Source organism: Myxocyprinus asiaticus, chromosome 11, assembly GCF_019703515.2.
Source record: "Myxocyprinus asiaticus isolate MX2 ecotype Aquarium Trade chromosome 11, UBuf_Myxa_2, whole genome shotgun sequence".
In the NCBI taxonomy this organism is placed as follows: Eukaryota; Metazoa; Chordata; class Actinopteri; order Cypriniformes; family Catostomidae; genus Myxocyprinus; species Myxocyprinus asiaticus.
In genome coordinates this window covers 51,569,392-51,577,113 of record NC_059354.1, presented here as the reverse complement: position 1 = coordinate 51,577,113, position 7,722 = coordinate 51,569,392, and positions in this window count along the sequence as shown.

Genomic DNA, 7,722 nt, shown 5'->3' with positions numbered 1-7,722 from the left:
AAGACTTGAGATGTTTGGCAGATTGTCTGAGCTGCTCTTTTCCATATAATGAAAGTCTGACAAGGACAGATACAAATATTCCAAGTCATACGATAGCTTTGTGTGAAAAACAGACTTGTATATCATGATTCACTGATAATTTTCCCCTCTGCTGAAGCTACATTAGCTGTTTTGTTTTAATTGAATACATCAAGTGACTGATTGCAATGCAACACATTTGAAAAAAATGTGACTGCAAATGAGATTTGAGAGCTTCAGTGGAGGAGAAGATTATCACTGAATAACGACTGAAATTACAGTCTGTTTCTCACATAAAGATGTATGTATGACTTGGAATGTAGCGCATGCATCCAGGGGTGCATTAATGCACGGGCTTATACGGGCTGAAGCCCAGGGGCCTACAACTCCCATGGGGCCCAGCAGGAGGAGCACGTTTAAGTGCTTTCAGCTGGAGACGCGGTTGTTGACATGGTTACAGTGTGCAACCGTTAAAGTCCATGTAGTGCTTGTTCAATGCACAGTACTTGAAGGAGGCCTAGAATGGGCCCAGAGGTACCTTAAAGCACCCCTGTATGCGTCATGTGGAATAATTTTATGGTGCTTTTTTGGAGCGTCAACAGAAGAAAGTCATACAGGTTTAGAACAACATGAGGGTGAGTAAATGATGACAGAATTGTCATTTTTAGGTGAACTATCCCTTTAGGTAAATTTGTAGGATAGAGTGCACTTTTTAAATTATTTTTCTCACCATGAACAAAAGGAATTTAATAATGAATTTAATCATCAGTCTTCTTATACTTCAATAAAATTTTGTATATTATTCAATTAAACTCATCTCTAATTAGTGATGTGTATGCTTGAGAGAGAATGTCTTATAAGGTTTTGATAAAAGCTTTATTTCATATAAACCTTGTTTTTGTTTGACTGGATGGTTGGGGATTTATTCACATTACTGCACTGTAATCTTTCCTGATTGTGTTAAAGGTGAAGCGTTTAATATGCTAGTAGCACTGAACAGATTTGCACAAATAATGACACCTTTCAAACAGGTTTCCTAAACAATAATCCCGTCTTCCTTTGGTTGGACAAACAGACAGTCCAGCCCCCAAACTCACACCATTGGTTGAGTCAGAAGTTGACATGCCGGTCTACCAATGTTTTAAAAGTATCACAGTATTGACACTCCTCAGCAAGTCAAACTACCAATGCATTACCTGCTGAACTTTAAACTGAGATAATTTACAAATAATAATTTAAATAATTTAAAATAATTTCAACTCTGTAGCTCTTTACCTTGCTTGCATTTAAGAATGTCAGTCTCTCCAAATATTGCTTTTCATCATTTTTAAATCAATTGCAGCTGACATTCGTCATTATTTGAAATGTTCCTCAGTACTTCCAATGTTATTTAGTGGTAGTTTAAAAGCTTCTTTGCTTTTAGCCAGGGACTAAAAACTAAATATTTTTCATTTTGATTCATTCAGAGCAGAAATAGTATTTTTTTGTTCCAGTTCAGAAGTTTTGCAGCCTCTTCAGATTGTAACCGCTTAGAACAAAATAAAAGAACGGTTAATAATGTTCGTTTTAAAGTGACAGTACTCTGTAATAAAGGGGTGGGTGAAGTATAGTGTTGCCAAATCTCACAAGAGAAACAAGCGACCTGCTCTGGAAAAACAAGCCCAAAATAAGCCACATGACTCACCAAAATAAGCAAAAATAAGCAATTACTCTTTTCACTGTGTGGTGAATTTATCAGCACAGAAATCATAAAAACATACAGTTAAGTTTAATTTTAATTACAGATCTGCTTCTGAGTCAAAACCCGACAGCATCAGATCTGTATTAATGCATCATATCTAAGAATAATTCAGTGAAGAAACAACTGAGAAATGAACTTTTGACCTCTAATAATGTTTTCTTGTATCTGGATTAGTCGTGCATGTACAGTGTATGTAGTAATTATACATAGTTGATAAAAAGGTCTTCATTCACAGAATGTTTCATCCACAACGGGCAATTAGGCAAAGAAATGTGTGATGCAGCAGTTTCCTTCAGGATTAAAGCACACGTTTCATTTTTTGGGCTACAGGAAGTGGTGTAGTTCCAAAAATGTACTGTGGTAAACCCTTTGACCTTTAGTTTCATGAAAACATTATCACAACGAAATTAACCGGTTATAACCCGTTACCAGCATTTCAAAATTACGTTTTTGATGACGCAACAATTGAAAATCACTTTGTTCCCGTTTTCAGTTACGTTCTGCAAAAAAATTTGGTTCGTTTTCGTTCCTTGCACCGTTTTTAGTCCCTGCTTTTAGCAGTTCTGTGAATCTTCTCTCTGTCTGATGTTCGTGCCATTTCTGTTGCACTTCGTTTGGACCAGTCAGGATGCTGTCACAAGACTCGAGTGACGTTCTTTTTCTCTCAGTGCTTCTGTCACATTAATGCATGTTTGCTTGAGCTGAATAGTTTCCCAGTCTGATGTTGAGTCCAGATGAAGCAGACTTGAGTTGGACTGGACAATGAGTCTGTTCTCAATCACTGATCCAGGAAACACTGACTTCTAATGAAGAAACCCTTCGTGACACATCTCACACGCGCTCGGGAAGCTTTGACTTGGTTAAGTGAGAGATCATTCTAGAACGTCTCACTTTTTCAGGTTCAGTGGTGATCCATACATGTGCTGGATAGATAATGGAAGAATTCAGACAGAAAATTAAAGATTAATGTCTTGATTTCTTCGGGCATAGACTCTGAAAAGGTGCCTTCATTTCTTCTGCCTATTTTCTTCACATGGTGTTTCATATCAGGAGGAACCTGATTTTCATTGATCTCTTCAGATAAAAGAGTTCATTGAACTATGAAAACATACTGTATCTTCAAGAACTCTAAACGTCCTCTTGTGAAAAATAAAAAAACAATTGCAAAAACAACTCATTCTGATATCTTCAGGTTGCTGATGTCAGAAACCTGAAACATCAGCTACAGAAGAACTAATGATGAGAGTAAAATGTGGTGATGTGTGTGAAAGCTTGTGCTGTTTGTGTGTGTGTGTGTGTGTGTGTGTGTGTGTGTGTGTGGCACCTGCCGCTTTGCAGATACTTCTGAAGGATCACAACTTTATTTGAACTAGATCTCTGATCATTTCAGTCTGATCTCAACAGTTTGAGCAGCACATTTCAGCATTTATTTGTGCATTAAAATGGATTGCAACCCTAAATAAAACATTAAAGTGAAACATTACCAGACCCAAAACATAACAATGATGGTCATTCATAAAGTGCGATTTTCAAAAGTGTCAATTGGACCCCTTACCCAAACCCCATACCTAAACCTAACATGTGATTTGTGTACCACAGAAGAAAAGAAACGTTTGGATTTAGAAGGAGACGAGGGAAAAGTGATTGATTGGTGTAAAAGTTCAAGTCTTTACTCTGGTTCTGAACATCAGCTGTAGTATTTATTGGTTCTGAGATGCTTTATGGATCATTTTTATTTGCAGAGCACTTTTTATTTGTTGCAAAACTATCATTCCTGCTGAGCTGGACAACATTCATCACCTATAAAGAATATTCACCTCAATTCACCACATTTTATTGTGCTAATGGAAATGTGCTGTATTTTACACTTGATTCTTTATGGAGCTCATGAACACAATTGAACATTTATTTATTACTGCAATCAAATGAAACTTATTTGTACAAAAATCAAACACTGTGACTTTAAAAATAGACATTTAGTCGTGCCAAGGCTATAGAGTAAATACCTATTTTAATTAATACTAAATGCATCATTATTCTATACTATAAAACAGTAAAATGTGGTGGAAAAAAACCCTTAATGGCAGTGAATATGTTTTCAATTTCAGAGCATTTTCATTTTCAATGTGCTATTTCTTTGAATTTGTTTAAATACCTCCGATTTACCCACTAAACTGTCAAACCGTGATTTATTCTTTTTCATTAGCTCAAAGTGTTTAAGTGCATACAAGCGGTTTAATATCTGCACAGTGAGACATCAATGACAGACGGTGGTTTGTGTAATTTATGTCTGACTGTTTTATCAATGGAAACACAGTTACATTCTGCTTTCTGGCCATTTGTCCTCATTAAACATGGATTTACATTGTGGTTAAATGTCACCAGTCAGATACAAATAGACAGTAATGTTTCACATTTAAGACCACCAAATGTGTTTCTTCATAACACTAACTGTACATATAAAGTACTGGACTGTATGATGGTTTGATATTTTGTAGTCACCGTGTTATAACTGAGGTTAACGTGCAAGTTTCTTGCAGTTAGATATTTGTTGGCACTAACTTGTTATTTATAGTTCAGTTTGCCAATGAAGTCCATTTTAGATTTTTTCCAGGTTAATGGTGATTCATTACAGCTGCATAATATTTATTTTAACATTGTGAACTAATGGAGATGAGGCCATTTGTGATCATTAATGAAGAGTTATGTGAAATGTACTAGACAAACCCTGTCAAACATATTTATATCTACTGAAATATAAATGAGCGAAGAAGGCAAAAGAGACTGGCTGTGTTTGGAATGGAATACTAGCGTGCTGCATACTGCGAAGTATACTGTAAATTATTTTAAAAACGGTATGTGTTATGCATTGCAAGTTTTTTCAAAAGTTACGATTTTTTTTTGAGAAAAATGGAAGTAAAAATGCTGCTTAAAAACAATGCAATTCCCACCCCCAAACTGATTACTGGATGCCACCGCTCACATGCAACGTGATGAGGTCATGACAACAATGTAGCATACTACTGTTTTAAATGTTTAGCATGGAATAATACCTGCTGTTTCACTCGTTTTGAAAAATAGTAGGCAGCATACGGTGTTTGTTTACTGCACAGTATTCAGTTAATATCAGACTAGTATTCAATTCCAACTGTTGCCATTGTCATTTGCTATGTTCAGAATAAAGTATGCATACTATATACAGCAAAAATAGTTTGAGTAGTATGCTATTTCAAACACAGCTGAAATCAATATGGCTGACAGAAGAGAAGCATGCTGTGCTAGGAATATTTGCTGTGTACAATCCCATGCAGATTCACATCAACATCATCCAAACACAAGTGAGTATTTTGATCTCTATGCTAAATAACTGCATACTTTGGCTGAGGAAATGTAACAGTGATGTACACTATATTGCCAAAAGTATTCGCTCATCTGCCTTTAGACGCATATGAACTTAAGTGACATCCCATTCTTAATCCATAGGGTTTAATATGACGTCGGCCCACCCTTTGCAGCTATAACAGCTTCAACTATTCTGGGAAGGCTTTCCACAAGGTTTAGGAGTGTGTTTATGGGAATTTTTGACCATTCTTCCAGAAGCACATTTGTGAGGTTAGACACTGATGTTGGACGAGAAGGCCTGGCTCGCAGTCTTCGCTCTAATTCATCCCAAAGGTGCTCTATCGGGTTGAGGTCAGGACTCTGTGTAGGCCAGTCAAGTTCTTCCACACCAAACTCGCTCATCCATGTCTTTATGGACCTTGCTTTGTGCACTGGTGCACAGTCATGTTGGAACAGGAAGGGGCCATCCCCAAACTGTTCCCACAAAGTTGGGAGCATGGAATTGTCCAAAATCTCTTGGTATGCTGAAGCATTCAGAGTTCCTTTCACTGGAACTAAGGGGCCAAGCCCAGCTCCTGAAAAACAACCCCACACCATAATCCCCCCTCCACCAAACTTCACAGTTGGCACAATGCAGTCAGACAAGTACCGTTCTCCTGGCAACCGCCAAACCCAGACTCGTCCATCAGATTGCCAGATGGAGAAGCATGATTCGTCACTCCAGAGAACGTGTCTCCACTGCTCTAGAGTCCAGTGGCGGCGTGCTTTACACCACTGCATCCGACGCTTTGCATTGCACTTGGTGATGTATGGCTTGGATGCAGCTGCTCGGCCATGGAAACCCATTCCATGAAGCTCTCTACGCACTGTTCTTGAGCTAATCTGAAGGCCACATGAACTTTGGAGGTCTGTAGCGATTGACTCTGCAGAAAGTTGGCGACCTCTGCGCACTATGCGCCTCAGCATCCGTTGACCCCGCTCTGTCATTTTACGTGGCCTACCACTTCGTGGCTGAGTTGCTGTCATTCCCAATCGCTTCCACTTTGTTATAATACCACTGACAGTTGACTGTGGAATATTTAGTAGTGAGGAAATTTCACGACTGGACTTGTTGCACAGGTGGCATCCTATCACAGTACCATGCTGGAATTCACTGAGCTCCTGAGAGCGGTCCATTCTTTCACAAATGTTTGTAGAAGCAGTCTGCATGCCTAGGTGCTTCATTTTATACACCTGTGGACATGGAAGTGATTGGAACACCTGAATTCAATTATTTGGATGGGTGAGCGAATACTTTTGGCAATATAGTGTATGTTGTTTTATGCAGGCAGTCACTTCACATCATAAATTATTGCATTTTTAATTCCATGTACAAAATAGTGGATTACTCAGTAAATATTAATCTATGGCATTTAATATTTTGGCTCTCATCATCTTTTTTTGTGGATGTTTCTTCAGAAAATATATTAACAAAATCAAACATTTCGGCTGGGAAAGTTGATTTGACATGGAATAACCCTAGTGACATTAGACTGTAAGTAAACACCGTTAGCAAGACAAACACATAAAGGAAAGTACTTTTTTAAACCACAAAGAGACTCTTTAAATTAATTGTGAAATGCCGCAGTAATTTCACAGCTACTTCTAATCTATGCTTTTTTTACTTATTTATTTTTATTATCATTTTATCCCATTTTTCTCCCAATTTTGGAATGCCCAATTCCCACTACTTAGTAGGTCCTCGTGGTGGCACGGTTACCCACCTCAATCCGGGTGGCGGAGGACAAGTCTCAGTTGCCTCCGCTTCTGAGACCGTCAATCCGTGCATCTTATCACGTGACTCATTGTGCATGACACCGCGGAGACTCACAGCATGTGGAGGCTCATGCTACTCTCCACGATCCACACACAACTCACCACACGCCCCACTGAGAGCGAGAACCACTAATCATGACCACGAGGAGGTTACCCCATGTGACTCTACCCTCCCTAGCAACCGGGCCAATTTGGTTGCTTAGGAGACCTGGCTGGAGTCACTCAGCACACACTGAATTTGAACTTGCAACTCCAGGGGTGATAGTCAGCGTCAATACTCACTGAGATACCCAGGCCCCTAATCTATACTTCTAATATAAACACTTATGCATGTTTGGTTGTCCTCATACTGAGTGCCTGACTCTCATTTCCACCGTTACATTCATACAGACAGCTCAAATGATTGATTCATGAATTGTTTGTTTATGGTTATTGATTCTCATGGAATGCAATGATTAAGTTTATGGCTTGAATGTACTGTTGCTTTGGATGAAAGAATCTGCCAGATGCATAAATCTGGTATTTTGAAATATTCCATATTATCAATTCATGTACCATGTATTTATGTGGTACTCCTAGGTTTTTCAAAGAATACCATAGTACTAACATATCCCCCCCAAAAAAGAAAGCATGTGGGTGTTTGTTAGGGCGTTGCTATGAGGTTGCTGAGGTGTTCTGAGATAAAGAGTCTCTGATATTCTGCTCTCTAGATATGACTCGAGTCCCTCTTTCAATGTAAGTCTATGGGGATCTGTGAGTGTAGTAACAGCACACCTCTCCTCAACAACACACATGATTTGAGGATT